The 9,077-nt window shown below is 42.3% G+C and overlaps 1 long non-coding RNA gene across 1 annotated transcript; it reads left to right on the forward strand.

Annotated features, from left to right (window-relative positions):
• Nucleotides 1-349: 349 nt before the first annotated feature.
• On the forward strand, nucleotides 350-8,875 carry LOC115003707 (uncharacterized). Its single transcript, XR_003831694.1, has 3 exons — nucleotides 350-594; nucleotides 3,277-3,621; nucleotides 8,455-8,875. It is a non-coding gene; the product is annotated as an uncharacterized LOC115003707 (long non-coding RNA).
• The last annotated feature ends 202 nt before the right edge of the window (nucleotides 8,876-9,077 follow it).

Genomic DNA, 9,077 nt, shown 5'->3' on the forward strand with positions numbered 1-9,077 from the left:
ATCTTTTATTACGTTATCGACTTTTTCTACAATAGATTGAGTTCATTTTCAGTCTCAAAATTCTAGACAAAATAGCCCATAATGACAAAGTGAAAACAGGTTTTTAGACATTTGTAAAATATCATATGTACACAGGTATGCACACCTTTTGATATGGCACCCAAAACTGAGCTGAGATGCATTATTTTTTCACTGATACTGCTTGCAATGTTTCTACAACTTAATTGGAGTCCACCTGTGCTAAATTAAATTGATTGGACATGATTGAGGATGGCCAACACCTGACTATATAAGGTCCCACAGTTGACAGTTCATGTTAGAGAAAAATCCAAGCCATGGAATCAAAAGAAGTATCTGCAGACCTCAGAAACAGGATTGTGTCAAGACATAGATCTAGAGATGGGTATGAAAACATTTATGCAGCTTTATAGGTCCCAAAGACCACAGTGGCCACCAGAATGATTATGATGACGAATCATTCGTAAATGGAAGAAGTTTAGAATCACCCAGACTCTTCCTAGATCTGGCCGCCCGGCCAAACCGAGCAATAGGGGAAGACGGGCCTTGGCCAGGGAGGTGTGCAGGAACACGAAGGTAACTCTGACAGAGCTCCAGTGTATCCTTGAGGAGATGGGAGAACCTTTCAGAAGATCAACCATCCAGGCAGCACTCCACCAATCAGGCCTTTATGGTAGAGTGGCCAGACGGAAGCCACTCCTTATTAAAAGCATATATAAAGCCCTATAAAAAACATGTGATAGCCCGCTTGGCGTTTGCCAAAAGGTACCTAGAGGACTCTCAGATCATAAGAAACAAAATTCTCTGGTCTGATGAAATCAAATTCTAACTTTTTGGCCCGTATGTAGGGGTAGGAGTTGATCAGGGTGGTGAAATCTGTGGGGTCGATGTGTTTGATATTTCTGAAAGAGATGATCCGTTCATCTTTAGCTTTGCGTGAACCTCAAAGAGCACAACTTTGTGGTCAGAGATAGGAAACTCGGCATCGGTGACATTACAAGAAGTAATGCCAGTGGAGCAGACCAAGTCCAATATGTGGCCTTTATTATGGGTAGGAAAGTTAACATGTTGTGTGATACTAAGACAGTCGAGGAGTGAGATGAAGTCATTGGCAAAAACACGTTATCAACAGCGTGTGAAGAGGTAACAGTGTAGACATTATTTCAAAGACGTCTATATATTGTGCTGCAGAGATATCTACTGAAATTAGCATGCTAACTGACTAGCTGAACTCCGTCCTGTCTTGTAATACCAGTTGTTCCTCTAGAGGCGATAGTGAGACACTGTAGCGCCAGTGTTGTTTTGGCTGAGCTCAAGTCTCTTCGGCCTCTGACTGGGGCTCCGTCTGACAAAGGCAGTTGCCAGGTGCTGGCTCTGCCGACTTCTCTCCTCCGGCGGACTCCTCTCCTGGCTGCGCCGCCACCGGAAAGATGACACGAATATACGCTGTTCATTGTGTTTATTTTCGTGATTATAATCGATAAAAACGGCATGTAAGAAGCTATTAGCGCTATTTTGATATTTGCTAACGGGATGCCGAACTCCGACATTTCGATTGACACTTCATTTGAGCCAATTGGAGCTTCCATGCGTTATCTATAGCCATCAAGAGCCAATGAGTGTCAACTTGATAAGGAAGTGCCAGCCCTCTTCTTTTGTTTACAGACAAAGCCAGCAGCAGCCCAGTCTCCCGGTGACACGCGTATTGAGTAGCCAATGAACTGCTGGAGCTTTAGACATGTGACAACCATGGTTTTATTTTTACAAATGTTATTTTTTTCATAATTGCATTTATTAATTGCAAAATAAACACAAATATTACAATATTTTTTGTTTATACTTCACTTACTTTGTGTCATTACTACTGACATGGAATGTTGGGTATATAATCGTTATTTATAGTAAAGGCCAATAGTTATTTATGGCCTTTTATCAATAAATATTATAATATCTCCAAATGCACAGCTTGTGAACTGGCCTGGTGTTATTCTTAAAAAAACCTGTCTAATAAGTTAAGTTTTTGTCCCTTTTTATCTGAAATTTTAACCTGAACTTGGTAACACTTGGTGCTATGTTGTGTTTTCCAGCTCATACCTACCAATAGTGATGTGTCCTTTCGTGTCGAGGCTTCGAAGCGTGTGTCGAGTAACCACGGAAGATTTTTGTGAAGTGCGTGTCGAGGCTTGTGTTGATGACGTATGTGATGACGTCCTCGTGAACCTGCCGTACCACGTGACTGATTCAGGAACGGATTCGCGGGTTTGGCGTGTGATTCGAAATATAAGGGGTAGCGAACCGCAAATTTGTGGGTTGTTGTTGTCGTAGTATGCATTGTTGTTGATATTGCGTTTGTATTGGATCATTATGGAGCCAGCCAACCAGCGAAACAATTGTTATGCACGCCAGCATCATCTTCCTTGTGAGCAAGTAAAGATACCAAATCTAAATCTGTTGAAAAGATAATGTACATCCAACGTGTACATTACACATCCCTGGTGGCGTAGCTCGTAGAGCAGGCGACCCACATTCAAATGCTTGCCGCAGCGGCCTGGGGTTCGAAACAGACCTGCTGCTATTTGCTGCATGTCATTCCCCTTCTCTCTGTCCAATCTTAAACTACACTATCATTTAAGGCGTAAAAAGCCCAATTTTTTTTCCAGGCACTCTCTTCTCAATAACACGTAATAACATCAATCTTTATTTTTTAGTAGAACATTATATTCAGTCATATATATGTGCGTCAAAGAATCTTCAGGGCAAAGATACTTTACATCTACTGCAGCCTTGCACTTCGCCGGTTTTACATTTACACTTGATGGCGCAGTAGAGCAAATGAAGGACCATGAAGCTTCGGCACATGTGCAAACCAATTGGATGGAAAGCTCATTGCTTCATGAAGCTTCATCTCGCCATCACAACCTACCAGCTATACCCATCTTCAGGCATCTTTTTTAACAACAAACTTCAGGTGGAGTGTATTTTCTTCAAATTCAGTATATTCAGACCACTATTACTCAGTGCCAGAAGCACTTTGAGTTATTATTAAATTATTATTTAAATTAATTATTAAAGAGATGGGGGTAAATTCCCCCACCTCTTAAAGACCAGTACCGACTGACCTCAATGCCCTGGTCACCCTTGTCAGCAAGAAAACCTGTGCTGGTTCTGGGTTAGAGTAATCTGTGCAACTCATTGTGTCTCGTATCGGCTTCCGTTCCAAGTATCCTGATTCTCCTTCTGATTTCCTTGACCTCTCAGGAGTTCCCTCTGCTTACCTGGATCTGAGAGAGGTGTTTAACAAGTTCTGTGCCACATCTCTTCCTCCTCATCAACCACATGACTGTGTCTTTGACTTTCTTCCCGGGCTTCTCCTGCCAAAGGGATTTTTCTGTGTTGATAATAAGGTCAAGACTATGCACCCCTGTATCGACTTCCGGGGTCTCAATGATGTCACTATCAAAAAGTAGTGTGAACCCTGCAACAGTGGCCATCAAGTTGGCGCAGGAGGAATTGAGGGGCCAAACAGGCTGTTCCTGGCATGGACTGATCACAGCAACCTGGAGTACATCAGGACTACCAAGAGATTGAACCCTGTCAAGCCAGGTGAGTGTATTTTTTAATTGTTAGGGTAACTTTCCCTTTTATCATCGATGTCCCAATCATCATAAAGTGGATGCTCTTTCCCGCCAGTTTGAGCTGGAATACATCCAATGGACCACTACCATGCTGCTTCCTACCTGAGTTGTTGAAGCTGTCACTTGGGACATTGAGAATGAGGTCAGGCAAGCACTGGAGGGAATGCAGATGATTGCTGTCCTCCTAACTGTCTTTTTGTCTCAGTCACTCTGCACTCAAGGTCATGCAGTAGTGGCACATGTCTAACCTAAGGCGTCATCTAGGGATGCGGAGAACAATCCGCCTCCACCAGACAACGCTTCTGGTGGCAGTAGCTAAAAGAGGAGACTGGGGAGTTCGCTGTCGACTGTCCAATCTGTGCCCAGAACAAATCCTCTCATCAATGTCCCTTTGTCCTTCATTGTCCCCTTCTCCTGCGTAGGCGGTCCCACATCTCCTTGGACTTTGTAAGCCCCTCCCCCTCCAAGTGTAATACAGTTATTCTTGCCATCATTGACATATTTTCCAAGATAGCACATTTTTGTTCTCCTCCCTAAAGTCTCCTCTGACTAGAGCAGTTTTACTCATTGCGCAGCTCGCGAGCCTCCTGCGGCTCACCAAGCTTTAATTGGTGGCTCGCATGGCAGTAGGCTACATAAAGAGGTGATAGATATGATTATGCAGTAAATACAGATATTTCATAAAAAACACTAAAAACAAGAAGGGCTATTACATACAACCCATTAAAACAGAGTCTGCTCTATTAGCCTACAAATAATATGTAATAATAATTGATAAAATATGTAAATATAGACTAGAAACAAGATATTTAAACTTGCTCTGCCCAACCCTGACTGCCGGAGTTGCCAATTTTGGCGGTCTATCCAACACTACAATGGTGAATGTGCTCATGGACGGGTAGATACATGGTGGGCTAGTATAGAAATAAATAAAACTTAAGGTCATTAAAAAATATGTTATCATAAGCATGCTTATGAATATGGACATTTGCAAAAAAATAATTTATATCGCTAAATTGGAGCATTTAAATTGGAGGATACTACAACCAACCTGGCACTTCATACTCACGTTAGCTTGGCTCCGGTCGACTCGTTTCACCATTTCATGATAGTTTGCGTGTGTTTCTACAGACGTAAAATGGATCGATTTCTTATAAAAAAAAGTTGCACAGTTGGACAGAAACAAAGTGTGACAAAGGAGGAAAGATTTGGCTTTGGCGCATCCAACAACCGCAAATCGAGAGGAAGATGCTGGAGATGTGGTTTGTGGACAGACAACAGCTGCTCTCGTTAAAAAAAGAAAGGTACGAGCCGTACAAGACGAGCATAGGAAATTTCAAGAAAAGTTGACAGGAATTTGTATTTGTGTGCAGTATGTCCCTCCGCACACTGACAACAACAACAAAGCGCTGGAGGAGCTGTATGGGATTATTGACAAGAAAGAGACTTCACTGCCAGAGGCTGCTTTTATTGTGGCTGGGGATTTTAACACTAACATAAAGAAAGTCCTGCTTAGATAATATCAGCATATCAGCTGCAACCATGCAACAGACACTTGACCATGATTATTCACCTTTCCACCATGAATATAAGGCCCTTCCTCGCTCCCCTTTTGGCAACTCAGACCACATGTCTCTTTTGTTCCTACTCGCTCATAGGCAAAAAGTCAAAACGGTACAGACAGGTGAAAGTGGAAAATATAGGGACGAAGTGAAGTTTGACTTCAAGGGGTCCAATGCTAGATACATGTGGTCTGGACTAAAAACAATAACAGTGATGAGGAAGTGTCTCTACCAAGATGGACTGAACACTTTTTACGTACAATTTAAGAGCAGATGTCTTCACAGACATTTTCAATAATTCACTGTTCCAGTCTGTAGTCCCCACACGTTTTAAAGAGTCCACCATCATTTCTGTCCCCAAAAGGACAAAACCAATCTGCCTCAACGACTACCGCCCAGTTGTGCTGACCTCCATCATTAAGAAGTGCTTTGAGCGATCAGTCAACACCTTCATCACCTCCTCCCTCCCTGACTCACTGGACCCTCTGCAGTTTGCTCACAGAGCAAGCAGGTCTACATACGATGCCATTGCCCTGACCTCCACACTGCCCTCTCCCACCTGGACCAGAACACGTGTAAGAATGATGTTCATCAACTACAGTTCAGTATTCAACACCATTGTGCCCTCCAAGCACGCTCAAGGACCTCGGGCTCACCAGCACCCTCTGTGACTGGATCCTGAACATCCTAACGAGCAGACACGGAGTCCCTCATGGCTGCGTGCTCAGCCCTCTCCTCTACTCCCTGTCCATGCATAGCTGCGTGGCCACACACAGCTCCATCTCAACATCAGCAAAACTAAGGCGCTGATTGTGGATTACAGGAAGCAAAACAGTGGGTGACACGCCCCCCTCATCATTAACAGGACTACTGTGGAGATAGTCAACAGCTTCAGGTTCGTCATGGTTCACATCAGTGAGGACCTGACCTGTACTCATCACACAAACACCATCACAAAGACAGCGAGACAGCAGCTCTTCTTCCTCCGCAGGCTGCAGAGGTTCAACATGGACTCCAGGATACTCTGCAACTTGTACAGGTGCACCATTGAGAATGTCCTGACTGGCTGCATCACCTCCTGGTATGGCAGTTGCGCCGCCCTCAATCGTCAGACTACAGAGGGTGGTGAAAGCTGCTCAGCACATCACCAGGATGGAGCTACCATACTTATGTTTTATCTTCTATTTTATATGTACAGTATATATTCTACCTTTTCCTGCATTTTACTTGCACCATTATGTCTCCTTACTATTTTGTTATTATTTAATTTGAATTATTATTTGTTTCATATAATTGAAACCCCCATATCAGATATCTATTTTTGCCACTCCCTATACATGTGCAGAGTTTTCAAGGACCCAAAAAATGCATTCAAAAAGACCAAATAATTATAATAATAGTCCTACCAGGTTCAATAAGTCCTACGCTCTGACATTGTTGGTGCTCGGGCCCTAATAATATCTCTGTTGGACCTCTGGCACTTTCATGCTCGGGCCCTAATGAATGACAGTTGAATGGCATTCATCTGCTTCATATTCAGTGTCCTGGAATTGTGAATAATGGCTAACTGTAACACTGTCATAACTTACTGGGACACTTGAATAGAAGATCACAATCAATACTGTTAGTAACACATGAGCTATTCCTGCTATGACAAGTCAAAATGTTTGCTGTGAAAAAAGGCCTATGGAGCTCTATGGCACAGAGGAATAAGAATGTACCGATAATATTTGTTTGTAGGATAAATTAATTGTTTATTTGGTCCTTTCATTACATTTGTTGACAGTAAATATAGATTATGCCTTAATTAATTTCTCTTACAGTTCCCATCTGTATTTTGCGGTAGGTCTCTATCTGCCTTTTTAGCCCTTTGTTGCACACACACCACATACACACACACTGCCTTCTCACCTCTCTGTCTCTCTTCATATCTGCTCCCTGTCTCCCCCTCCCTATCTCTCTTAAGGCTGGTTTATGACACTCTTCCAGATGGCTTGCTGTATTCGTGTCTGTGCTGGCCAAGTTTGAAAAGGATCTTTCATCTTCCTCTTTCTCTGACAAAGGAAGCAGTCCAGTCAGCACAGCTGTCTATCTCCTGCCTCTTTTCCCCAGCACATGTCTCGATTAATCCCAATTTAGTACTTCACAGCTCAGTCTTACCCTGCGCTCTCCTCCACCACTCCATTTATTCTTGCTTTCTCTACCTATCAGTCATTTGCACTGATTATTCCTCTCTGTTTCTTGTAATAGGAGTCTCATTCTCATTCTCACTCTCTTTCACTCTGATCATATCCCACTCCTTCTCTGGCCTGCTCTCTTGCTACTAATTCTCCACCCTTCTGCTCTATCATTTTCTCCCAGTTTCTTCTCCCTTTTCCTTTGGCTTCTGTCTTTCTATCTCTTTGTGCTTCTGTCTCATCCTCTTCCCTCCCCTCTCCTCTCCATCCTCTCCATCCTCAGTCTTTTCATTGCTGTGTAACATAGAGTGGCATGTTTGACAGTTCCTCTGCTCTCTCCTCTCATAAGAAATTACTGTCCTGACCCACTTCCACATGCAGCTGCTGCCACATCTACATGACTATGTAACAATTTGTGTCACTAACTGCCAAAGTGAAAGATTAGCAAATTTGTTTGTAGGATGCATACCCATGTACTGTACCTGTATGTCAAACAGATATTAATGCTACACTTAACAATATTATTAATGATATTAACACTGAATAACTCCTTGTACTATTTAAAAGTTCAATGTGTAGCTCCGAGCACCTCTACTACTGAGTCAATACAATCTAAATGAATCAATCATCAAAATCATCAGTTATTAAAAAATCTAACTATACTATGTTTCCCTAAGCTTATATTTGAGTTGTAGTAGTTTGTCATATTTATTGTATTCTAAGTTTTAGAGTATTCTAATGTATTCTTTATATTGTGTATTACATCTCTCTCTTCTAGTGTAGTTTACTGTGTATTTTTTACTCCTGCGTATGGTAGTCTGCCTGTCTGCCTGTCTGTTAGTCAGTTCATTAGACCAGACTGCTGAAACTTTGAGAACCAGTCAAAATAACACTAATGTTTTATAATATTCACATAGGGCTTAGACATATGTGTGTTTACTAGGGGCTGTACAGTCCATGTAACATTATATTATAATAGTTTGTATATTGGCTTGGGTCTGGGCGACAGAGACGAGGGAACGACTCATGTTTTTGTTTCGCTGACATAGTATTGTTTCCCAGGAGAGGAGCGTGCAGCCAAAAATCCAAGCACTGGCAGTCACAGCGGGCTGATGCGGATGCTCTGGGTCTAACCTATGTAATGGCAGCAACAGACAGTTTGACGAACGGGAACGGAAGATCCGCTTGTCTCCCAGCCACCACACACTCTACTCTTGGCTAACCATCCTCCCGCTGATGGTGAGGACGAGGCGAACCGTTTGGATTTAATCAAAACAAACTATCAAAACGTGCAGGGATCATGGATGTAATGTTGACAAGCCCTGAGTCTGCTGTAGTCAGGCAGCTCTACTTCTTCTTACTGTGTATTGAGAGCAGACTAGAGGAACAAGTGGTATACAATACGTTAGCATGCTAATTTCAGTAATATTATGACATAACGTTAACACTGTTACCTCTAAACATTCTGTTGATAATGTTGGTTACTTATTTTAATGTTTTAAGTTAAAATTATGGCATATTTTACACATTGAACCTTTAAGCTGCTCTATATTTTGGTTTGTTTTCATCCCAACTACTCCCACCAATCCTTCCGTACAAAACATTGAGCACACAAGTTCATACAAGGCAATAATGCATGCAATGGCAAAAAAACTGAATTTAAAAAGTGACTGATGACAAGGCTA

The sequence above is a fragment of the Cottoperca gobio genome, chromosome 24 (genome assembly GCF_900634415.1).
Source record: "Cottoperca gobio chromosome 24, fCotGob3.1, whole genome shotgun sequence".
In the NCBI taxonomy this organism is placed as follows: domain Eukaryota; kingdom Metazoa; phylum Chordata; class Actinopteri; order Perciformes; family Bovichtidae; genus Cottoperca; species Cottoperca gobio.